The 25394-nt window shown below is 42.3% G+C and overlaps 1 protein-coding gene across 2 annotated transcripts in view; it reads left to right on the top strand.

The window, feature by feature from the left end:
* Matn2 (matrilin 2) overlaps window positions 1–25394 on the top strand; it is a 138720-nt gene that overhangs the window by 21330 nt on the left and 91996 nt on the right. The window lies entirely within an intron of this gene.

Raw genomic sequence — 25394 nt, 5'->3', positions numbered from 1 at the left:
TTGCTAAAGAGAAATCTAGGGGTGGGATGGGAATGGGAAGGAGGAAAAGATCCTAGGAGGAGATGCTGTGGAGCGTGAGCCAGGAAGACAATTCGAGATGAATAACATCTGCAGGGAGAGTTGCAGCTGGAGAATGAACTAACTGCAGGCTGGGCCCACCCTTCTGAAACTTTGAAAATAAACTGCTAGCATTTTCCTACCCAGAGAGAGTTGGCAAAAGGTGGACCCCAAGCCTGGACAGGGAGCCAGCCTCTTACAGCACAGCAGATCACAAGGGACATCTTCAGAATCAGATGGTTGGCGTGTGTCTTTATTGTCAGAATTGATTATAAAAATGAAGGTTGATGCAGAGTGTTTATGGAATTGCTTTAAATACAGCAAAGACTTTTGAAGTAAAATCCCCTCTTTCTTTCATGCCCACCCACGGTGCATCCTCTGTAGCGGAATCGCAGCAGGAGATGGGGACCTGGGGACCCATGGCAGGACTGTCATGGCTGTAACTCAGCAGACGTACTGTTCCCCATCAAATGCATTTTTCATGCCTGTGCTCTGTTTAATGTATAAACTGACCTGTTATCATTCATTTTCATAAACTCTATGAATTTCTCATTCCTATCTTGTGATTAATGCCGGGAGAATCCAAAAAAGCACAGTTTCTGACTTTCAATACGCCACAAAGTTAAAAGCTTTCCTAGCCAATGAATAAATAACTTGATTTTTTTTCCTTCTACGGATTCTCTTTCTTATCCCATTTCTCTTATTAAACTTTCTTTATCTCCTTCATTTTCTATAAGCCTCATACATGTCTCCCTTCTTTCATTTCCTTCATCAGTTCCAAGATGTTCTAGCTTCATCTTGCCCAAGTGTGTTGTACCTGCAGTGTATTTATGTGTTTGTGTCACTCTCAATGGGTGACAGAGCCACTTTTTGTTTCTATTATTTGGTGGCCGATGCTGTGGGGACAAGGCATACAGCCTTGCCCCTCAGGAGTCAACCATGTCCCTGGTCTCCCTAATTGCTGAAAATAATGGTAATGATGGCTGCCATTGTTGTTGTTATTATTATTATTATTATTTAATTTTTTACTTGACTGGCACTGTGCTGCACAGGTCACGCTTCACTCTGTAGAGTACTGTTATCTCCATTTTACAGATGAAGGAATTGAGGCTTAGAGAAGTTAAAAGTCTAATTCGAGGTCATGCAATTCACTGAGTAGTCAGATGTAGAATTCTAGAAGCCAGCTGCTGCTTCCTCTGCTCAAACTCTCTTCTATACCCCTAACTCTTCTGTTTCACACACCTGAATTGGACTCATCTTTCAGGTCTCAGTAGAAGCATTTCTAATGTTTTCGGTTGGGATTCAGTACCCCCTATATCTCCCCCCAGCGTGCCTTATTTCCCTGTACTGCATTAGCCTGTGCAGTGATTGCCTGCTTAATTGCCTCTGCAGCTCATCATTGTATTGGCAGCGTTTAGCAATGAGCCTGGTACACAGCAGACATTTGATAAATACTGATAGATGCAAGTAAATGAACTAACAGATGAGCAAAGAGGAACATATCTAGAGAGAAGCTGCCAGGCTGGTGAGTTTCCAAAGTCAGGGCATGTGGAAAATAATGGAAAGAACTAAGGATGTTTAGCTTGAAAAACAGAAGACATAGGGACTCTCTGAAGGTTGTGTAATGAAGATTTTAGAATTGTTATTAAGACCTTTAGAAGGAAGGGCAGGACAAAACACCTGTGCTTTCAAGGAAAACAATTTTGCTTCTATGTGAAACTGTCTAGCCACTGAATCACCCACAAAGGAAAGGAATCCTCCATGCATCAGAGATATTGAACATCTCTAATCTGCAAACCTTTACTTTCTAGGATTCTGTGGAAGTATTTACAGAATTAGGGAAGGAGCTGAAAGATAAGAACTTTCCTCCCTGCTTAAAACAAAACAAAACAAAAAAAAACCCCTATTTTTGCATTCCGAGAAAAAATCTGCACTGGGAATTGTTTGTTTGTTTTATTTTATTTTATTTTTTGTAGTTGTAGATGAACAGAATGCCTTTATTTTACTTATTTTTATGTGGTGCTAAGGATCGAACCCAGTGCCTCACGCATGCTAGGCAAGTGCTCTACCTCTGAGCTATAGCCCCAGCCCTCATTGGGAGTTTTTGAGTGAATGTTTTTTAATCAAGATAACTTAGAAATTATTAGTGGCTGGCACTATATGTAGCCATGCATTATATAGAAATAGGGACACATTCTAAAAGATGTGTCAGAAGGTGGTATCATCACAGTACAAACATCAGTGTGCGTACACAAACCGAGATGGTATAGCCACTGCACACCTAAGCTATGTGGAATAACCACAGTTGTATATGTGGTCCATTGATGACCAAAACATCATTTTGGTGCATGATTGTAATTGGTTATGCATGTTACTCTCTGGCAATGTTACACTTCTGAACATGTTAATTGGATGAGTGGATGATTACAGGTAAAATGTATTAGGCTTTTTAGTTAATTTATGTAAAACTTGCCATTCATGAAAATCATGACATTTATTATACTTAGTTTAGCAGCTCTCATGTAGCTGCTTTTTTCTATATTTTTTTCCACATTTTTTTATTGTTGCATTACAGTTGTATGTAATGATGGGATTTGTTGTCACATATTCATGCATGCACACCATATAACAATAGAATTTGACCAATATCCCTCCCCAGCACTTTGTACCTGCTTTTTTCTTAACATAAGTGGAAAGCTTTTAGTTTACTTCTTTGTTTATTTTCTGATACTGAGGATGAAACCAGAGCCTCACGCATGCTATTAAATTTATTTGTATCAAATTTTATCTTCTTTGTGGGTTGAAATGGAGCAAATTATATTCCATCCATATATGAATATGTCAACATAAATTCCACTTGTATACATAAATATAATGCATTACTAAAAACATTAATTTTTTTTCTTTTTCATTTAGGTTCATCATTCTTGCTTTTTGAGATCTTTTCCTCCTTAATTTAGCAATTTAGAATCACTTGCAAATATGATAAAATGCCTTCTGAATTTTTCTCCAACTCACCATTGAAAATATTTAAAGAATAGTTCATATTCTTTTATAATGTTTATAAAAATAATTATCTTCTAGAAGTTCATGTCTAAATATTTAATGATTATTAAATGCTGAAATTGCAAGAAGAGCTAGTTCAAAAAGTTGCCTGAACATTCAGTCTTTAAATATTTAATGTATTCTTGATGGAAAATGTGATAGAGATTTGAGTTGTGTATTAGTTTGTTAAGGCCACCATGACAGTGTACCACAGACAGGGTGGCCTATGCAAAGAAATTCTTGGTCTCATCTGGAGGCTAGAAGTCTGAGATCAAGCTGTTGGCAGGATGGCTTTCTTCTGAGACCTCTGTCCTTGATTCTAGACTGTCATCTTCTCCCTGTGTCTTCACATGGTCCCTTTGCTCTGTACCTGTGCCCAGATTTCTTCTTTTTGTAAGGATACCAGTCATATTAAATTAGTGCCCACCCTAATGACCTCATTTTAACTTAATCACCTCTTAAAGACCCTTTCTCCAATTATAGATACATTCTAAAATGCTGGGAGATAGATTTCAGCATAGGAAATTTGCAGGGGGTGGGGGTGGGGGGGGCGCAGTTCAGTTCCAAGCAAGTCACTTTGCTTCCTCCTTTCATGTTTGTGGGACAATATATCATCTTCTGACATGTTCTTAAATTGCCTGTTTTTTTTCCTTTCTGATTTGCTTTATATTCCCACATCAGGGTGATATAATGGTTATTGACTGACAGAATGGGGAAGAAGTATATCCAAAGACTTCAACAGTGTCACATATTTGAGTCATTAAAGTGGGTCCAAACAATTGCAATGGGTAGCACTGCCAGCATCTTCAGACTGCAGATGGGAAATGAGCGCAATCTAGCCAGAGTGTGAAATCAATCCACATGAGGTTTTCCAAAAGCCAGGAATTGGAACCACTAGCTCAGAAGAGTCTTCTTCCAATACATCCAGGGGAGGCCGATTTGTAGAGAAAGATGAAAGGAGGGCGATTTGTATATTTTGGCTGCTCCAATGATGATGGGGCTGGGAGAGGGAAGGGAGAAGTTCTCATAAGTTAAAACATCAAAGAGGAAGCTGGGAGGCCAGATGTGCCAAGAGCTGAGGCAAGGGAAGGGTCTATGGGAAAGGAGATGAGCGTATGCCGGACCAGTAGGGCTCAGAGCCAGAAGAGACCTTAGGAGAGGCGTGAAGGATTATGTGCCGCATGGGGCATTGGGTCATGTGAAGACAGGGAGGATGAGTCCAGAGGGCCTGAAAGTCAGGCTGGACCATGAAGTAAATGCAAAAGAATCCCACCCAGTGGGCTCAGACCTGGCAAAGGCTTCGGGGAGTTGCTTTCCATTTCTAGTTCCGAATTCCCCACCCTGACACCAGGGCTTGTGCCAGCCAGATCCACCCATTTGTTGAAGAAATATGTATGTGGGAACCCCCTTATTCTGAGGGCTGAATTAAACCCAGTGAAAGATGAATAACCCTCAAATCTTTGGAACTTGATGGGATTACCTTTCACTTGTATGTACCCAAATGCTGGCGTCCCTGTGTCTGTCACATGTGATTGTCCCACCCACTAAATGAAGCATCTCTCCACTCTCCTCTACCACTCAAACTTGGTTTTATCTCCAAAATGAGGAGGAATAGGAAATCTGTCCTTTTTTTTTTTTTTTTTTTTTGATACCCAGGACTGAACTCAGAGGCACTTACTCAGCTATTGCCCTTTTTTGTATTTTATTTGGAGACAGAGTCTCACTGAGTTACTTAGGGCCTCACAATTCAGGCTGGCTTTGAACTGGCAATCTTCCTGCCTCAGCCTCCCAGCCGCTGAGATTACAGGTGTGTGCAACCGCACCTGGCAGAAATTCATCCATTTTACATAGCTTCTTTTCTGTACCAGTATGACTTAGTTCTAATACATATTTTTTTTGCTTCATGATTTGCCTACCATTCACTCACTCAGTGATTCAACAGATAGAACTGTTCTGAGTACCTATTGTGTGCAAGGCTTTATGCTGGGTGCCGAGGGTCCTGCGGGGTCAATGCCAAGGCAACCTCTGGTCACTACCTGTCATGTTAGGATTTGGTATCTTCACAGCCACAGGTACTGTGGGTTGAGGAATAGTCTTTTGGGGAAATTTTTGCCTAGTATCAGAGAACTCAGAAAACCATCTGGGATTGATGGCCTCTGTAAGGGTATATATTTGACAACTGATCTATTTTTTAAAAAAAACCATCAGTCTATTTGACTTTTCTATTTCTTTTTGGGTCTCTTTTGGTAACTGACATTTTCCTTAAAAAATTGTCTCATTTATCTGCATTTTCAAATCTATTGGTATAAATCGCAGTCCATAACACAGCTATATGTTTTTTTTTTTTTTCTTTTACTGGGAATTGAACAACCCAGGTTGCTCTACAAGTGAGTTACATACCCAGCTCTTTTTATTTTTTGCTTTGAGGGAGGCTGTTGCTTAGGCCCTTGATAAGGTGCTGAGGCTGTCCTTGAACTTGCAATCTTCCTGCCTCAGCTTCCCAAGTTGCGGGATTATTGGTGTGTGCCATTGCACCCAGCTAAGCTGTATCTTATAGGTAATATGGCATTCTTTAACAAAAAGTGCCCAGTGTTTTGTTCCCATACATCACAAAACTCTTAGCCAAAAAATCTGAAGAAATGCTAAATCCTAGAGGATGGTGGGGGTGGGGGGGAGCAGGTGTTGGGGGAGGGGAAGTCTCTATGGATTCAAGGATTTCCTGGATAATTCCTGGATTTATTAAAGATGGTAGTTTTCAAAGCGCCTGTTGCTTATCTTATCTCTCTCATCCTCATGAAGTCCTTGAGAGGTAGATTTTATAATGATCTCTATTTTATAGATAAGAAAAATCTGATCAGAGATGTTGATTTACCTGACATATAAATGATACCAGAAGTCACTCCTAGATCAGATCACATCATTTTAATGAGAGATTCTTAACCTGAGACCCACAGATCCTCCGAGAGCCCTTGGTAGACTTCAGTGGGTTCATATTTAGATGGAGAAAAATTATATAATTTTCACTAACCTGTAAATGCACTTTAGTATTCCGTCTATTAGATTGTAGGTAACAAGCTTCAGGGGTATTAGCACTGAGTCACCAGTAAAGATCACACGTTTGCAAGGCATATTATAGTTACCAGAGATAATGCAGAACTTCAAAATTATGCTAGTTAGTAGACTTACCTCTTTTCTTTCTTTCTTTCTTTTTTTTTTTTTTTTTTGATACTGGGGATTAAACTCAGAGGTGCTTTACCACTGAGCTACTTCCATATGACTTTTTATTGTTTTTTAAAAAAATATTTATTTTTTAGTTGTAATTGGACACAATACCTGTATCTTACTTATTTATTTTTTATGTGGTGCTGAGAATGGAACCCAGGGCCTCGCACATAGAGGCGAGTGCTCTACTACTGAGCCACAACCCCAGCCCTTTATTGTTATTTTTTATTTTCAGAAAAGTTCTCACTAAATTGCTGAGGGCCTTGCTCAGTTGCCCAGGCTGGCCTTAAACTTGGTGAACCTCCTGCCTCAGACTCCTGAGTTGCTGGAATTATAGATGTGGGTCATCATGCCCAGCTTAGATGACACAGCTCTTGATCATATTATGTTATTTTAAAAAGTACATATATTGCTATATCTCAAATTTGCTTATTTCAGTATCTTGGTTACTGTAGCTTAAATAATTGGCCTCCTTTCTAATCCTTTGCATTTATTTACTTATTTGCTCATTTATTGTGTTAGAATATGCATAACATAAAATTGATCGTTTTAACATTTAGAAGTATATGTCTGATGATGTTAAGTACATCTACAGTGTTATACAACTATCGTCCCTATTTTCCAGAACTTTTTCATCATCCCAAACTGAAACTTCATACCTATTAAGCAGTGGCTCCCCATTTTCCCCACCCTTTCCCCTGGTTACTTGTATTCTATTTTCTGTCTCTATGAATTTACCTTTTTGAATACCTCTTATAAATGGAATTGTATAAAATTTGTCTTTAATGTCTAGCTCTTTTCATTTAGCATAATGTTTTCAGGGTTCATCCATATTGTAGCATGTACAATAATTTCATTCTTTTTATGGCTGAATAATATTTTATCATATATATATATATTTCACATTTTGTTCATCCATTCATCTAATCTGGGGACATTGAGTTGCTTTCAGTGTCCAGCTGTCACGTAATGCTGCTATGAAAATGGCATACAAGTGTCTGTTTGAGTCCCTGCTTTCAATTCCTTTGGATATATACCAAGGTGAAGAACTTCTAGGAAATGTGGCAATTCTATGTTTAACTTTTTGAGGAGCAACCAAACTTTTGTATAGTGGCTGTACTATTTTACATTCTTTTTTGGGGGGGTGGGTACTGCAGATTGAATTTAGGGGCACTCAACCACTGAGCCACATCCCCAGCCCTATTTTTATTTTATTTGGAGACAGGGTCTCACTGAGTTGCTTAGCACCTCGCCATTGATAAGACTTGTTTTGAACTCGAGATCCTCCTGCTTCAGTCTCCTGAGCTGCTGAGGTTACAGGCATGGGTACCTAGCTCCATTTTACATTCTTTTTTTTTGTTGTTACTGGGCATTGAACCCAGGACGCTTAACCACTGAGCCACATCTCCAGCCCTTTTAGAGACAGGGTCTTACTGAGTTGCTTAGGGCCTTGCTAAATTGCTGAGGCTGGCTCTGAACTCATAATCCTCCTGTCTCAGCCTCCTGAGCCGCTGGGATTACAGGTGTGTGCCACCATGCCCAGATATGGCTAATTTTTGACAAACTTGAATTCTGGCTCTCTACTGTGTGACCATGTGTATATAGCTTAACCACTCCGAACCCCCCATCATTTCATTTGTAAAATGGGGATGATAATGGTACCTGCCTCCCAGAGTGGTGATGAAGATGCAATGAGATAATGCATATAAAGGGTCTGGCACAGAGACAGCATCAGCACATGCTATTGCTGTTATTAAAAACAAAACTAAAACACTTGGTAAGTTGCAAAGTAATGTTAATGAATCTCTAATGTGAAATCATTAAGACTAGGAATTAAGTCATTTCATGTTTGAATCAAAGCATGTGGCATAGTAGCCTCTCAGTAAATGTGCACTGATTGATTGAAGGAATGAGGAGGTGGCACGTATTGTTAATACTAGTACTTTTCAAATTTAAGTATCTATTTGAGTATGTACAGACTTAAATATAAAATAGCACGTTTTTTTTCCCCCAATTTTAAATAAAATACCAGTCTTCAAATCAATTCTTTGTGGAATTGATTGCATGAGCCATTCAGTTTGTTTCCAAGTTTGATGTTTTGGATCCACATCTAAGTGAGATGGGGCCATATCTGTCCTTCTGTGTGGTCCTTGTTTTGCTTAGCATGCCATGGAGCTGAGCTTTATTTACGTCAAGTGAGGGGGGAGACCTCACTGAGGTGGCCTTTCTCCACACACCTGAAGATGGTGAGGGGCCAAATTTCTGGAAGCAGGTTCCAGGCTGGGGGACAGCAGGCGGGAGCAGGACTGAAGGATTAGTCCAGCAGAGAGGTCTCTGTGGCTCTTGCAGTGAGTGAGCGTCATGGTAGGAGATGGGACCAGAGCAGGAACAAGAGGACTGTGTAGGGTCCACCATAACGACTGAATTTTTTTGAGAGAAATGGGAGTCGTTGGAGATTTATGCAAAGGCTTGACATGATTTCTTGGGATCAGTCTGTAGAGGACAAAGGCAAACACTGGTTAGCAGGTGGATGCTGTTACCAGGTGAGGGATGATGGTGGAGTCAAGTAATCTCTGGAGTGTGAGAAAGAATGTTGCCCCTTGGTACTTGAACAGTACCAGGTTGCTTGGAATTTATGGATACAGCCTGCAGAGTATTCTAGTTACACCTGGGGAACATGAACCTGTATAAAGTTCTGCAAGTTGTGCTCTGCATAGCTGTGAGTGTGTACATTTCTTGTCTCCTGTAGACTCTCATGAATTCTAGAGTCAGCTGCCTGGATTCAAATCCTGGCTCCACCACTTACTGTGTGACCTTAGGCAAAGGCCCTAACTTCTCAGAGCTTCAGTTTCCCACCTGTGAAATGGGGACACGAGCTTGTGATGAGGAATAATGAGTTAGTTCATGTACAGCATTTAGCATTCAGGTGATATATATATATATATCCATTGCTTGATAAATATTCGCTATCATTATAAATATGAATATGACCATTTGTAAAGATCGAGAAACATTTCTATTTAACTTATTTAGAATCATACATACCAAGTTAAAAAAGAACCATGACACATTTAATCCAACTCTCCAATTTTATCGGAGAATGAAAACCAGAGATTAAAAAAAATGATATAGCCAAAAAAAAATTGTGACCAATGTCACCTAGCTGGTAGCAGGGTGAGGATCAGAATGCGTGTCTCTGACTCCCATTCTGGAAATGACTCTTCCAAACGTTGCTGCCATAGGACTCTTAATGCATGTTATAGTTTACATGAGGTATCCCCTAAAAGCTCACATGTGAGACAATGCAAGAAAGTTCAGAGAAAAAATATTGGGTTGTGGCAGTCTTAATCCAATCAGTGAATTAATCCCCTGAGACGAGTTAACTGAGAGGTAACTGAAGTGGTAGGGTGTGGCTGGAGGAGGTGGGGATCCGGGGATATGTACCCCATATTGGGGTACCTATTTGTATTTGACAAGTGAAGAACTCTCTCTCTGTTTCCTGATCATCATGTGAGCTGCTTCCCTCTACCATACTCTTCAACCATGATGGAGCTGAGACCTCTGAGCCCTTAAATAAACTTTTCCTCCTCCACAGTTGTTCTGATTGGGTCCTTAAGTTACAGTAGTGAAAAAGCCGACTAAAACAATGCAATACCATGCGGGAATAATAACAATAATGAATGATTATTTAACTCCTATTTTGTTCCAGGCACCATTCTAAGTACTCTACAGATATTCTCTCATTTAATCCTCATTTATCTCTCTTTTAATCCCCATAATTACACCTTATGAGGCAGGTGTAATTATTGTCCCTAGCTTGCAGAAGAGGAAACTGAAGGCTAGAGAAGAACAAGTGACTTACTTGCCCAGGGCAGAAAATGTGTGGCCTAGGGAACATGAGGCAGGCTGGGAGTTGGGAGCTGGACCACCCATAACCCAGTATGACCTGCCTTCTCTATTTGTAGCACAGGGAAACTGAATCTAGTCTTTAAAGTCCCCTTTCAATTTTAAAACTTGCAAATCCAAAGGGCTTTATGTTTCCTGAGTTTGAAGAAATACCATTTCAGCTCATTAACTTGCTATCTTATTAACTAATCTTTAACTTAATGATCAGTTGCAAGAAAGGCTTTTTTGTGGAACAGCCTAGAAACCAAGGTCGCCGGGGCTGTGGGGATTCCTGAAATGTTGTTCCTGGCTTCCATGGCAACCCTAGCACTGGGCGGCAAGCTCAATGCAACTACGGCAGCTGGAGCAGAGCATTTGCTCAAGCACCAAGTGATGAGGGAACAAATTGCTGGCTCAGTCCATCTCCTTTTGTATGATCTACTGTCCCAGTGTGTTTAGGGAGTCAAAACCAAAGCCAAGTTAAGCAAGGATGGAGGCAATGAAGCATTGTATCAAAGTGGAGAGAGGACAAGTTTCAAATAAATTGAGGTTTGAGTACAAGCTAGGCACCCAGGGGAGTCACTGTAGAGAATGGGGTGGGCATAGGTAGGCTTGCAGAGGATTTAGGGGATCAGAGGAAGGTTGACCTTGCTTTCACAAGGCTTGGGGGGATGAGGTGAGATTCATGGAGAGGACTGAGCATGCCCAGTTGTGTTTTTCTGCTCCTGTTTGTCAGATAGACTCACCCTGGCCTGAGATAATAAAGAGCAGAAGTTCCGCTCCTGAAGACGAAGGAGTTTTCTTTAAATTCTCTCTAGTGCTTTTGCTAATAGTTTGTACCTAGCGAGATGTTAGTTTATACCTGACACTAGACTCAGGACTTGGATGGGAGGGCATGCCAGGATAGTGTGGTAGCAGCAGGCAGGCCTGGAGATGGCCAGTTATGGACAAGACTGGAGTCGAGGCTGAGTCAGGAGCCATAGGAATCTGCTCCAAAGGAGGCTGATTTTTAAAAAATATTTCTTAGTTGTCAATGGATCTTTTATTTAATTTATTTATATGTAGTGCTGAGTATCGAACCCAGGGCTCCACACATGCCAGGCAAGTGCTCTACCACTGAACCATAACTCCAGCCCCAGGAGGCTGATTTTTTTTTTTTTATTTATCTATCTATTTATTTATTTTTTCCAGAGTAGAAATTAGAAGTTTATTAAAGGACAGCAGAAAAGTCTTCTCCCGGAGGAAGAAGGGGACCCAAGAGGTGGAATCCGTGGAAGTGCGGTTGTCTCCCCTTTTTATCTGGTTCTTTCAGTGATGGAATGTAGGTGGGAAGGCCCGAGGGGTGGGACACAGGTGGGCCAAAGAAGTAATCTGGGCAGGAAGGACTTCTGAGGCAGCATCTTCAAGTTTGCTGTTCATTAACACTTCTTTGGGATGGGCTATCTTCAAATCTGCTGGGGCTAGGAGGCTGATTTTAAACCCTTCACAGCTCCCCATTGGCTCCTTAATGAAGTCTAAGCTTACATAGGAGGCACCTGCAGCCTCCTGCCCTAGCCCTGTCATCCCCATCTTGTCCCTTAGGATCCAGTGTTCTACACTTGTTGTAGCCACCTGTGTCCATGTGTGTCCCACTCTGGTCTGGACTATGGGCCTAAAATCCCCACTCAAGACTCTATCTGGAGGCAGGGACTGTGGCTCAGTGATAGAGTGCTTGCTTAGCACGTATGATGCCCTGGGTTTAATCCTCAGCACCACATAAAAATAAATAATTAAAATAAAGGTATTGTGTCCAAGTACAACTAAAAAATAAATATTAAAAAAAATATCTGGCCAATGCCCACTCATTCTATCATAATAAAATGTTGCAATATAATACTCTTGCCTTGCTCAGGAGCCTCCCCCATGCCTCAGACTTCCTTGGGGTTGGTGCACAGCTCTGAATCCTGGTTGTTCACACCTTTTATGAGTCTGACAGTCCCATCTTCTCTACCAGGCAGTAGATTCCTCCCTGTGTGAGACTGGTTCTCATACTATTCCTAGAACCTGGCGCAAAGAGGGGGGATTCTGTACTGTTTGTGCAATGCAACCAAGTGGCAATGATGAGAGAAACATCTCCGAAGACATACTTTGCCTCTGCTGGTACGGGGGTGTGGAACCTTCTGCCCCTCTGTATAACCCACCTCTGTGCACACCTGACCCGCTTCTTGCAGGGAAAGGACACCAAGACTGCAGTGAGGTGGGATGTCCCCCCACACTCTTCCTGGCTGTCACCTCTCAGCCCCACATTGCTGTTCACAGGCCTCTCTGCTCTGCTTCTGGCTGCCATTCGCTGAACTTTCAGAAAGCAGATGAGGCAATTGCTCAATTTATTGAGTCAAAACACTCCTGTGGGTTAAATGCCAGTTTGCTTTTGAAAATCTGCCTATTCTGGTTTTTACTTTGCAGACAGCAGAAGGAAGTCCCCTCATTGTTTCCTAGTGCCTTCTGTACCATCTCTTTTTAGGGGATGGCGTTTGTGCATGCATGTGTATTGCAATTTAAATATATGTCATTTTTCAATTTGAGAAAGGAAAAGAGATGGGGAAGGGGTTTGGTTAGAGAATACTAAACTTTCTGGTATGTATTCAGCTAGCTCATTTAAAATTTTTTTTGAAGATTCTAAAACCACTGGCTATTTCAGAGCTCATTTATACTTCCCTTTAATCGATTCAGAGAAAGCCTATTTGTGTAGCAAACTCAGAGAGAGGATGCAAGGGGCATTTTTAGGCTTGAGCAAACTGCTTTACCTTGTGAGGAAATTCAATTCATTGGAAACTGTTTTCTCCAGGGCTAAACTGGGGCAGTCTTCTCTTTGGCTCTTTTGTAAAGAAAATTCTCCAGGATTCTGGAAACCACAGTTGTTGAGCCTCATAGGATGCCTCTCTTCTTTCAGCTCATGTAACAGTTACTAGAGAAGACTGGTGTGATGTGGCATGTTTTTCTTTTATTTTTTTTTCCTTTTCCATTTTGCTGGCTTATTGGTGCACACTCCCTGAGGGCCTTGGAGGGAATTTATGACAGTCAGGAGGGACAACTGAAATTTGAGCTGGTGTCAACCCTGGATCTCTCAGGGCCCCTCTGGCCCATGTCTTTGCTTTATGGAGCTTCATTGCTACTCAAAGAATGTGGGCCCATTTTGAGGACCTTTATAAAACAATAACAAAAATCATCCATGACTTTGCTAAGTGTATTTTTGCCTAGAAACTTCCTATGCATATCTCCATGACCAAGAAAGTCTATCCGGTGGTATCTCTCCAGACAAGCTCATCTCTCTGCATGAGCTCTGTCTCTCCATCTATCTTCGACAAGCCCACACATTCAATGCATGCAAGTTCAAGTGCACCCAGAGCAAACTTGGCAATTCTGAAATCTCAACTTTTGTCTGTGAACTTGGATTCCACTTGTAGGTGTCAGAAAGCACTTAATAAAGGTTGACATTCAGACCACTTCTGAGGTGTTCTTGAGGGAAGCACATGGGCTGTGGTACCTTAAATGCCATTTACAGCTGCTTACACAGCTCATGGGACAAAGGGTCTGTGACAGAGAACACCCTGAGCACGGAGAAGAAAACTGGAGTGTCTGGCAGAACAGGGAGCTTGGCTATCACAGCTTCCATTTCCCCAGCCATCTTCCTCCTTTTCTTTCCTCCAGCCAGCCTTGGAAGCAGAGTGTATGTGAGGATGACCTTGAAAATCACCTCCTTCTGGCTGTATAGTACTACTTTTGTCCTCAGCATTTGGCTAAGAGTAGAGTGTGTTTGCTGGGTATCTATGTTGGGTCATGCGCTCTCAGAATACTCTCTCTAGTGACTCTTCTTTGTGATGTAGGGTTAGACTGTTCTCATTAAGCATATATTATGTATATTGAATAATGATTCATCTCACTCTACCTTCCTCTGCAATCACCTGTGTACTTGTCTCAGTGACTCCCTGGACTGTGAGCCTCCTGAGGACAAGGGTTGTGTCTTTTAAATGTCAACACCCCCACATCACCAAGCATTGTATTCTGTCCGTAGCACCTTCAAGTCCCTATTTTCTGTGTGCCAGGCTTCTATGAAACAAAGATGAATTAGGCCCAGTTGGGAACTCATCTGGTTTGGTGGGGCTTGTAGGCAGTGAATACTATCAGCATTTGTGGGATGACATAACTGTACAGTAAGTCACTAACCATGTTTACTGTCCTCACTACCAAGTGATTATTAGCAGACACTTTGGGACTCCTGAAGGTGCCACAGGTGAATCTCTGGGGCCTGAAGCCCAGTGATAACTCTGGAGGCACTGGCCTGGGGCAGAGGGTGAAGGGGGGACATTTGTCCTTAGGAGAGTGTGTCTTGAGGTACACTTTATCTTCTGGATCTCATTCCAGTCCTAGATGCCAATAAATATGTTATCTGGAAATTGAGAAGATAAGAAGGCTCTTCTGTCCAACATTGTTCTATTGAAAAGAAATTCTTCTAGCTAGGTCACCTACTGCAGAGCAAAGGCTAAAAATGGAGGTATTAGAGTGAGACTGACTTGGGTTTTAAGTTCCTTTCCCATTATTTTCCATCAGCCTCATGACCATGGACTTGCTATTTAACCTAAGCCTCAGATTTCTCATCTGTAATTGCAGGGTAATAATGGTGCCTGATTTCTTTATTGCCTGAACCTCACTGGATACCAGACATATCTTTCATGTACATGATCCAACCATGGAACAGAATGTTCACATTGGGAGATATGAGAAATTCCAGGTTTTGGGTCATCATATTTCTGAGCCCATTCCTGGTTATGAGGAGAGGTTGCTGAGACACAGGAATGGGGCACCCTGCCACTGTCTTCTCTTTTAGACTCTTGGCAGGTGGTCTTTCGGGTTCATGTGTCCGTAGGGACAGAGTTCTCAGATTTCTTATGCCTAAGAAATACCTAGAGAAATTACCAGTGCAGACTTCTGGGCCTCAACCCCAGGGATTCCGATTCACTGGGTCTAGGGTACTGGCCAGGATTCTACATTTTTACGTAAGTACACCAAGTGTTTCTGGTGCATTAAGCTATTGAAGATCCCTGGCATAGTCTATTATTGTTATTGATTGAACCTCCAGTGATCCACTTTCTCAGTCTATCTCAGCTCATGGAGGGCTAGCTGCAACTTCCCTCTTCCCTGCCTCCCTCTCTCTCACACCAACATGTACACACCAAAAGGAATAAGCAAAGACCCAGATTAGGGTCTCAAGGTACCTGGTACTATGTTGGGTGTTAGGGATTCGTAGAAGACATGGCATGTAGCTAGGTAACTCCATGCATGAGATACTGGGTGAGATGCTCAGCAGAGGAGGGCAGCAGGTACAGAGGGCTCAGAGGAGGGTCATTTAAGTCAGTGGAAGTTCATTGGGAAAGATCTTTAAGATAGGTCAACACAGTCTTTAAGTCTTAAACTGACAAGGCAGCTGAGGGCATCCTGAGCAGAGAGGATGGAGTACAGGGAGCCACAGATAGGCAGTTGGGCATTGTGGGGTAGGAGGTAGAGGGCAGTTGAGGGTGGATTAGTCAAGGAGGCTAATGAGTTCCTGAGTTCATCCTCCCCTGAACATCAGAGACCTTGCTGACAGTGGCTTTGATGAAACAGTTTCCTGAGTCTTATTTGTCCTGGGAACTAACAGCTACAGATTCAGTCTAATGATACTCAACAAAATAGTCATTGACAGGGAAGTTCTGATATGAAGGTAGGAAGACTAAGGCCTGTTTTGTCAAGAGAGTCTTTTTCTCCTGGGCCAGGAGGGCCATTGATGAGATGGTTGGGGCACTGAGATTGGGAGGGGTCTAACGACATGATGGAAAATGTTATCTGGATGTCACTGGTTTCTTTCCATGACCCCTCCAGTCTGTGGGTGGTGGGACTCCTGTGGATAAACTTTGATTCTAAAGCCTGTATTGGTTGAAGTGTTCTGCCAGTGCTGGGACTAGGGGTGTGAGGAGCTACGTTCAGGCTTGGATTGGCCATCCTGGCTCCTGATTTTATCTTGTGTCTAGCTGCCAATCCAGATGTCTCCCTTCCTGAGGTTCATACAGTTGATTTTTGAGCCCTGCTTGCAATGCCTGCCATTTACACCAATTAGATTTCATCTTGTTAGTTTTGACTCATTATTCCAGCCCTCAGAAATGCCTTCTGGTTCTGATTCTATTATTCGGTCTATTAACGATTCCTCCCAGCATTGTATGTAGAGGGTAATACAAGTGCCTATTCTAGAATTTGGAAAAATGTTTGGAAAGTGTTACTGAGTAGGAAATGGATTTGCTAATAAGTCCAAAATATGTCCTAGACCCATTAAGTAGTTCAGGGTGTCTCCCTAATATAATATAACCAAGTTTTCAGGATATTCCCCAGTGGTTCTTTTGGAAGATGTGAACATAGCATGAGCTGATTCAAAGCAAGCCACAGCTCATCAACTCATTGTACAGTGTCTGGTGTGATGTAACGCAGCAGCTGGTGACTGACTAATGAGGGAATTGGAGAGGGAAGAATTGATTATGAGCTTTCCAGGCCTGGCCAAAGTCCATGGCACCCTAATCAAGTCCCCTAAATACAGGGGAAGTGCAGCTCAGGTGGTACCAGGGACCAAAAAAATCAAAGATGGTCCAAATTATCTCTGAAATCTCCTTTAAATCGTTTATAAGCCCTGACAGCTAGTTACAGTCTGAAGGTGCATGGCGACAGAACCACATGGTGGGGTGGGGTGTGGGGGATGGCAGCAGGGTCCATATCCCAGGCCTCTGTGGATACATGCTCATAGCACAACGGTGGGTAGGGTCACAGTGCTGTGTTACATGGTGGTCTTTGCTCTCAGCCTGTCTGTCTCTCCATCTATCTTTGACAAGCCCACACATTCAATGCATGCAAGTTAAATGCTCATAAGGTACAAATTTCCCTTATTTAGATTCTTATAATGGAGGATCCATACCACTTTCACAGTCCAAGGAGAACATTCCTTGCAATGTTTGTTTCTCTTGCTCTGACCCTGTGCCCACCTAGCAGTCCTCTGTCAGAAATGTGGCTTTTTCTGGAATCTCATGTGCTGACTGTTGACATGGCCAGTCTTATCTGCCTGCCCTTCTTATATCACATTGAAGGAGTAAGTTAGCACTTAGATAATATCTCAGATGTATGATTAGCTAATTTACCTGTATTTGGTTTCTTAGAAATGGATAAAATTGAGTACTTTAATCTTTGTTGTAGAGTATCAGATTCTAAAACAAGGTTGGCAAAATATAAATAAGAATGAAATGATGGCTTTTGCTGGTAAATGTAAGGAACTGGAGACTATCATACTAAGTGAAATAAGCCGGGGTCCAAAAACCAAAGGCTGAATGTTTTCTCTGATATGTGGTGATATACTAACACACAATAAGGGGGTGGCGGGGAGGGAAGACTAGAAGTTCATTAGATTAGACAAAGGGGAATGAAGGGAAGGGAGAGGGATGGGAATGGGAAAGACAGTAGAATGAATGGGACATAACTTTCCTATATTCATAAATAAATATATGACCAGTGAAACTCCACATCATGTACAACCACAAGAATGGGAAGTTCTACTCCATGTATGTATAACATGTCAAAGTACATTGTACTGTCATGTATATCTAAAAAGAAGAAGAAGAACAACAACAACAACAAAAGATTGGCAAAATGATTCCATCTCATGTGCCAACTCTGATAGATTGTAGGTACCTGGTGTGTGGTATTGAAAGGATCCTCAGGCTGAGCCCAGGCTGAGTGGGAGAGACCAGAATTGAGTAATCCTGTTTGCTAGGGGCAAAAGTCAACGACCGAAAGGGGCCTCACTAAGCTTGTCCTATCACCCAAGTACCTGTACCATGAACTAGCCATTCTCTCTCCCTCTCTCTCTTTTTTTCACTCTCTCTTCTGTCCTCTCTCTCCATCTTTCCCTGGGGACCTCTTTCCAGACTGGCTTGAAATATTTAAGTTTACCAACAACAGCACACTGAATCTCCTACAGCCAGTGCGGGAGGTGGAATCAGGATCCTTTTGCTTTTGGTGTGGGCTGGTGGCAAAAAGACCACACGGACATATAAGTAATTTTTTCACAAAGCAGAGGAGAGATGGCTCTGCCACCTTAAGGGTCCTGCTATCATGCTGGAAGGCAAGAGAGCGAGAGACAGCGGCACCCAGAATCCCTTTATTTATAGGGAAATTAACAAAGAATTTTCGATGGAAGGTTCTTCACCAAATAAGGCAGGGGGTGGGCTGGTGCAGCCCCAGTGGGTAACGCCCAGGTGCAGAGCCATGAGAAAGCAGCCTTCTTTGCCCAGCGAAGGTGGAGGTCACCTGATCGTGCAGCCCACAGCGTGCAATGCCAGACCAACGCCCCCTTGACTCAAGGCTGAGAGAGCATGCTTAACATAGCTCATGGGTGGCCCCCCACTACATTGTGCTGACCTGTCTAGTCGGCCTGCTTCATTGTGTCCTGTTATTGTCTGTGTGACTGCCTGTCACAGTTGAGTCTTTTCCCTCACTGTATCCCTACAGCCTGATACACAGTAGGTGCTCCTTAAGTGTTTGTTGAGTGATAGGCTCTATTGTGCTTTGATATGGAATCTACATTTCTGTCCCACCAGTCAGTTGTGTGCCTTGCTGAGATCCAAACTATAGATGTCCCTGGATTTTCCTTCTCTGTTCCATCCAGGAATAACAATTTTTGCATGTCCCCCCACCCCCAGCTTCTTAAACTCCTGCTGATTTGTAATGCGCTCTCTTTTATCATAAAGCAGCTTTAACTTTTCTCTCCAGTGTCCCTTTGAAACTCTAATGAGGTAGTTTTTTCTCTGTTCCTTTATGAAATTTTAATCATGTTTTTAATCAAGTTACACAGGGTATCTGGTCAATCTTAAGTAATTAAAAGATCCCTCTGGTTATTCCTAGTTACAAGAACATTTGCAGTTCTTGGCTCACCACCACTACTGCAGCTGACTCTTGTCCTCCTTGCTGGTGATATCAATATCCATATGAATCATCCTGCAATATCTTTGATATTCTTTTCTCCAAATCTGTACTCCCCACCTGATCTCAGCTATTTACTTCTCTTTATCTTGACCTTGTGATCACAGTAACTGCAATCTCTTCCTGATCTCAATTTGAACCTCCTATCTTTCCAGCCCACCTCTTCTATCAACTCCTATAATTCTATGACCTTATCTGGACTTTAGATCCATTCATCCTGCTATCTTTCCACCTCCCTTTGCCCCATTGTTTCCTCTAATCCCTACTTCTCCAGCTTTTTTTAAAAACATATTTTTAAGTCATAGACAGCACATACTTTTATTTAATTAATTTTTTTTTTTTGTGGTGCTGAGGATTGAACCTGATACCTCACACATGCAAGGCAAGTGCTCTACCACTGAGCCACAACCCCAGCCCCTCCCCATCTATGATACCATGGGAAACCACTGTAGTCACTCTGTGCTATGTGCAGCACCAACTGCATAGTCATAGCTGTAGCCCTGCTCTTACCTAGCCTTGGGGAGTTGGGATTACTACCAACCCTTCTGGCTCATCTTGATAACATGGTTAAATCCAACTTTTTGCCTGCTGTTCCTTCACCCACCCATCCAGTCCTAAATGGGTAGCTAATTGTCTCTGCAACAAAACCCAATGCACATGTCTCACTTGAATTCCTGATCATCACCTTCAAGAAGGCCATTAATGCTGCCTGGAAACCCCACTCTAGTTTCCTAATCCACTCACTCTACCACTGTTCCAGACGCTGTTGGTTTTTTCACTTGTATCATTAAATTTTTCACGGTTCTCTTGGTGAGCGCCCACAAACCATCTGCTGGTAGAAACTCGCTAGGAACTGATATGAAGCATCATATTTTCTGAGGCCCATTTCCCTGGGCACTGCCTATTGTCCAGTCTATATTCCTCCAATTCCCCACAATCTCTCAAAGATCGGTGACCTCTGTCTTTCCATCACGTCTGTCCCATCTTTCAATCTCCTATAGGAACCTGCACCTACTGGACTTTGAATAAGCTGTTGTGAAGTGAGTGAGGATGTGAACAGCTACCAGCCTGACTTACGCAGCTGCTGGTATTCAGGGAGGCAAGCATCTGTTTTCATCATTTTAAGTTAAAAAAAAAAAAGGAAAGAAACACAAATAGGCATTTAACAAGGGAAAAGCACTTGGTGGGAAGGAGGCAAGTTTGGGCTCCCTCTCTCAGGCCCTGATTTCAGGGAAGGAAAGAATTGACCCCAGAGAACCAATGCAGTCCTGCTGTATCTTGAGGATTCTGGAAATGGAAAGTCTAAATAAAATCTGCCAGGTGCAGTGGTGAATGTCTGTAATCCCAACTCCACAAGGCTAGGTAAGAGCAGGGCTACAGCTATGACTATGCACTTGGTGCTGCACATAGCACCTGCCCAAGGAGTTGAGGAGAACTGAAAGCTGAGACCTGAGCCCCACAGACTGAGTCCACCCTGAAATCCTGGAAATGTACATTTCTAATTTTCATGAAGGTGCCCATGGTCTAGCATTGGCCCTGGGCTTGGAGCCATGGATGACATATCCACAGGTCCCAGGAAGAAGAGGAAGGGCTGGGCATTTCTAGGACCCAGGATAGTCCCTCTCAAGAAGCCACACCTGCCCAGCCTTCATGTCTGAACTTACTACTGGGATAATATGGCCCAATGATTTTCACTTGCTGAGGAACAAGGACCCAGTATAGACCTGCCTAAAAGGAGGATACTAATTAAAGGCTCCTTTGAAAGGAAGAAGGTACACAGAGGTTCAGCCCCCTGAGAACTCTTTTCTTCTGGAGATCTTAGAAGCAGGAAGTTCTCCCCCAACTGGGATTTTTATTACAAATTTTAGTCATGGTATCAATATTCCACCAAGCATCACAATTGATTGGAAGGGAAGCCTGGAAAACCCACATGGAATTATGTGCTAAACTGGATTAGTTCCCATCAAAACAAATGGGCAGTTTCCACAACGTCTGGACGGTTACAAAAAATATCACAAAGGTTCAAAATGTTGTTGGAGGTTTCAGTGCAAGTTTTTCCCAGATGGTTCTGGGTTGAGACCATCAAGTCCTGGCAGCCCAAGTGACCGAGTTTTCATCAAGAAAACTTTAGGTCCCTGGAGGGCTCAGAGCCACAGGTCAACTTGTCCCTGGAAGGGCTGATTCAGTGCTTCTCAAACTGGAGTATGCATCTCAAGTCCCTGGAGGACTTTTTAAAAGCTAAAATCAGTGGGCCACACCTCCTGAACTTCTGATTCAGTAGGTCTTGGATGGCAACTGAAAATTTGCACTTCTAACACAAATTATAGTGTGAAGTAGATGCTGTTGATCCAAGAACACATTCTGAAAGAGAGAGAGAGAGACCTTTGGAAAAAAAGAAGTTCTGAGAATTCTTGACCTCACTATCTCATTGTGAATTTCCCAGAGGCAGAAACTAGTCATTTATCTTTTTAGTCATGTGGTTGGAAGACAGTTACGTCTTCAATGTTTCTAGAATTAAATGGAATTCCATCCCTTCTACCTAAAGCCTTTTCCAGGTGATGGAAAAGGCTTTAGGTAGAAGGGATGGAGTCAGAGCAGTCAATTCAAGGAAGCAATGACAATCATGAAGTCAAAAAGTTCTAAGTGTGGTCCTGCTAATGTGATTAGAGATTTGGGGTCTCAAATCTTTACCATTTTATGAGCATAACCATTTTTAAACTTTTGGTTCATGAAATCATAGGCTGATAAAATTTAAGAGCTGGAAGGGTCCAAATAGCCTAACTTATTCACTTTACTGAGGCTCAAAGAGGTACCTCTGCAAGTCCTCATGGCTTATTATAGTCAGATCTGGGACTTAGATAAGTGCCTTTTCCAGCACCTCATGGCAGGCGCCCCTGAACAATTCTCAATATAGTTAACATTATGATATGAGAATTCCATATGTTTGGGAACACTCTGAAATATTTTCTGTGAAGAGTCTTGCAGATTCTGCACAAGGAACTGTAGAAAGATGTTTGCCCCCAAATGGACTGTTCTAATCTATGTATGTTCCTCTCATGCTAACCATTGGTTCTGATGAAGGACATCTCTATCTCCTTGGCCTGGGAGAACACATGATGATCTTCCTTTTGGGCCTTCATGACACGATTTCCAACAGCAGTTGGAAGATGGTTTATAGGCACATAATAAAATGTCATTCAGTCAGCTTGACTCTTTAAGTCCAGGCACTGGGCAAGGGATGTCTCTTACCTTCCAAAGAAGGGGTAATGGACCCAGCACAACTCACCTGAGCCTCAGTAAATGAGTTGGACTTTATTTGGACCCTTCCAGCTCTAAGACAATTAAAAAATTTTTTTAGTTGTATATGGACACAATAGCTTTATCTTATTCATTTGTTTTTATGTTGTGCTGAGGATTGAACCCAGTGCCTCACATGTGCTGTGCTAGGCAAGTGCTCTGCCACTGAGCTACAACCCCAGCCCTCTAAGACAATTTTAAGCAACATTTCTATCCCAGCAGGAGGACACTGTGCAACCTCAGAACTGTATCTTCCTCTTGGGACTGCAGCCTTGTCACCAATCAGCCTCCCCTGCTCTGGCTAAATGGCTGTGTGATAGCATAGTAAAAATACTTGGTGTCATCCGCCCAGGGAGTCAGAGCATGCTTGGAGTAGAAAGGGATGAGACTCTCTATGATGAGAGTAAAATAATTTCATTTGGAAAAGACTCCAAAATCCTAAGTGAAATAGCTGCAGAGTCCCAAGATCTCAGTACCGGTCCAGTTTCTGCCACTTCTATGCAAATAGTCTCTTGAGCATTTCCTTAACTTCTTTGACCTTTAGTCTCTTTCTCTGTAAAATGGAGAGAATAACAACTCCTAAGACTGAGAGAGACTCAACAAGAATACACTACTAGGTCATATTTATTGAGTATTTCATAGGTGTCAGAACTTGTTTGAAAGGCTTTATGTGTGTTGGCTTATTTATTGTTCACACCCACCTTTGCAGTGGGACTCAGTGAAAGTAGAGCGTAAGACAACTTGCCTAAGATCTCCTGCCTAGGAAACAGAGGAGCTTGGATCTAAATCATCTTATCTGGCTCTGCTAGTGTGAAGGGCTAAGGGGCCACATTCTTACCTACCAAGCCACACTGGATTGAAAGATTTTATTCTTTTCTCTTTCTCATTTTTTAATGCCGGGTATTGAAGGATTTTAGTACCAGGTATTGAGGAGGGATAGCCTGCATATGCAGCTACCACACATTGGCTCTTCACTCACATCATTTCCTGAGTTCTCACAAATACCCCATGGGTTTTAGTGACATCTCTATATTTTTTTTTCTTCTGAATTATGAAAGATGTTCAAACTCTCAGGGCCTCCATTTTTTTCATCTATCTGATGGACATGGTATGACCAGCTCTTTTGTCAACAGATTGTTCTGAAAATGAAACGAGGCCATTGTGACTGTCAGTGATCTGGAGGAAAAAAGATGTTAAAACATCCTACAAATGTCAGATTTTATATTGATTTTATTTCTGGATCCTCAAAGGCAAGGGGCCTCTGTTTTGAGAAACTCACCTTAGATTCTTCCAGTCCCTGGTGGATTTGTGGATGTGGCAGAGGTTGATTTCCTGCCAAGCTACTGGTGTTTGGGGGCGCCTCCTCTTTTAAAGTGGTTAGGATTGTGAGGTTGCAGTGACTGAGGTGTGTGTGTAGACACTCAGGGACGAGTCACAGCCTGGCAAGCTGGCCTGGACAGGATGACTTCATGGGCCTTTCCCGCTTCTCATTTTTATGACTGGCTCCACTGTTTCGTTTTTGGCTTTCTCTCTGTTCCTTGCAGCTGTGGTGAATGAGATTTAGGGCAAGCATTTGAGATCCTTTTTCTAATTCCCTTTAAATCCCCATTTAGCTGCAAAGTCTGAGAAGGGGATAGAGAAAGTGGTGGCGAGGACTAGCCCCAGGTGAAGGTGATGTTGCTTTGTTTTCTGTTTCTATAAAAAAATGCCTATGGCTGAATAACTTTATAAACGAAGGAGCTATATTTTGGCTCATTGTTCTGTGCCAAGGTCAAGGAGCTGCATCTAGTAATGACCTTCTTGTTGGCAGAATCCTGAGGCGATACAGGGCATCACATAGCAAAAAACAGGGAGCATATGTGTGGTTGTGTATCTTTTGGTCTCTCTCCCTCTTCTTATCAAGTCACCATAATTTTTTATTTTTTTAAGGAAATTTTATTTATTTATTTATGTTTTATACATTTATTTTTTTATTTTTATGTGGTGCTGAGGATCAAACCCAGGGCCTCACATGTGCTAGGCAAGCACTCTACCGGTGAGCCACAATCCCAGCCCCTATTTTTTTTTTTAATATTTATTTTTTAGCTTTAGGTGGACACAATATCTTTATTTTACATTTATGTGGTGCTGAGGATCAAACCCAGTGCCTTGTGCATGCTAGGCAAGCGCTCTACCACTGAGCTACAACCCAAGCCCCAAGTCACCATTATTAGGGGCTTTACCCTAAGGACTATCACCCCACAATGCTCCATTTCCAAATTCAGAGTTGGATTAAGTTGCCACCTTTGTAATGCCTTGCAATTGAGATTAAACTTCAACACATAAATCTTTGGTGGAGACACTTAAACCAGGGTAAGCCGTAGCTCATGACATCTGAGAAAATCCAACAGGAACGCCCAGCTCCACTCACTGAAGCAGGAGGCCTCATTCTATCCAATGCCATTCTTGTCCCAGAAACATGGAAGCATTGAATTTCATCTACAGACTCAAACCTTTCTTAGGAGTTCAAGGCATAGAATGGTAGTCATGGTAAGGGAGAAACTTCATATTTTCCTCTTTTCAATTTAATTGTGCCCTTTTTGGCATGTTGCTGGATTGGGTCCCTTCTCTGTTTCCACTACTGCCTTCCAGATTGAGGTCTGAGTCCCTTTTTCAACCAGATCTGTGCAACGATAGTGTGGATCATTCACCTTACAAACCACTGCCACACTCAAGTGACTCTGTTTGTTTGAGGCTGGGGATGCAACCCAGGGCCTCACATGGTAAGCACATGCTCTCCACTGAGCTGCATCCCCCAGCCCCTGACTCAGTTGACTTTCGTCATGTGAGCTCCCTACAGGAGATATACGCTAAGT

This window comes from Marmota flaviventris, chromosome 15 (genome assembly GCF_047511675.1).
Source record: "Marmota flaviventris isolate mMarFla1 chromosome 15, mMarFla1.hap1, whole genome shotgun sequence".
In the NCBI taxonomy this organism is placed as follows: domain Eukaryota; kingdom Metazoa; phylum Chordata; class Mammalia; order Rodentia; family Sciuridae; genus Marmota; species Marmota flaviventris.
This window is presented reverse-complemented; position numbering and strand designations above follow the sequence as displayed.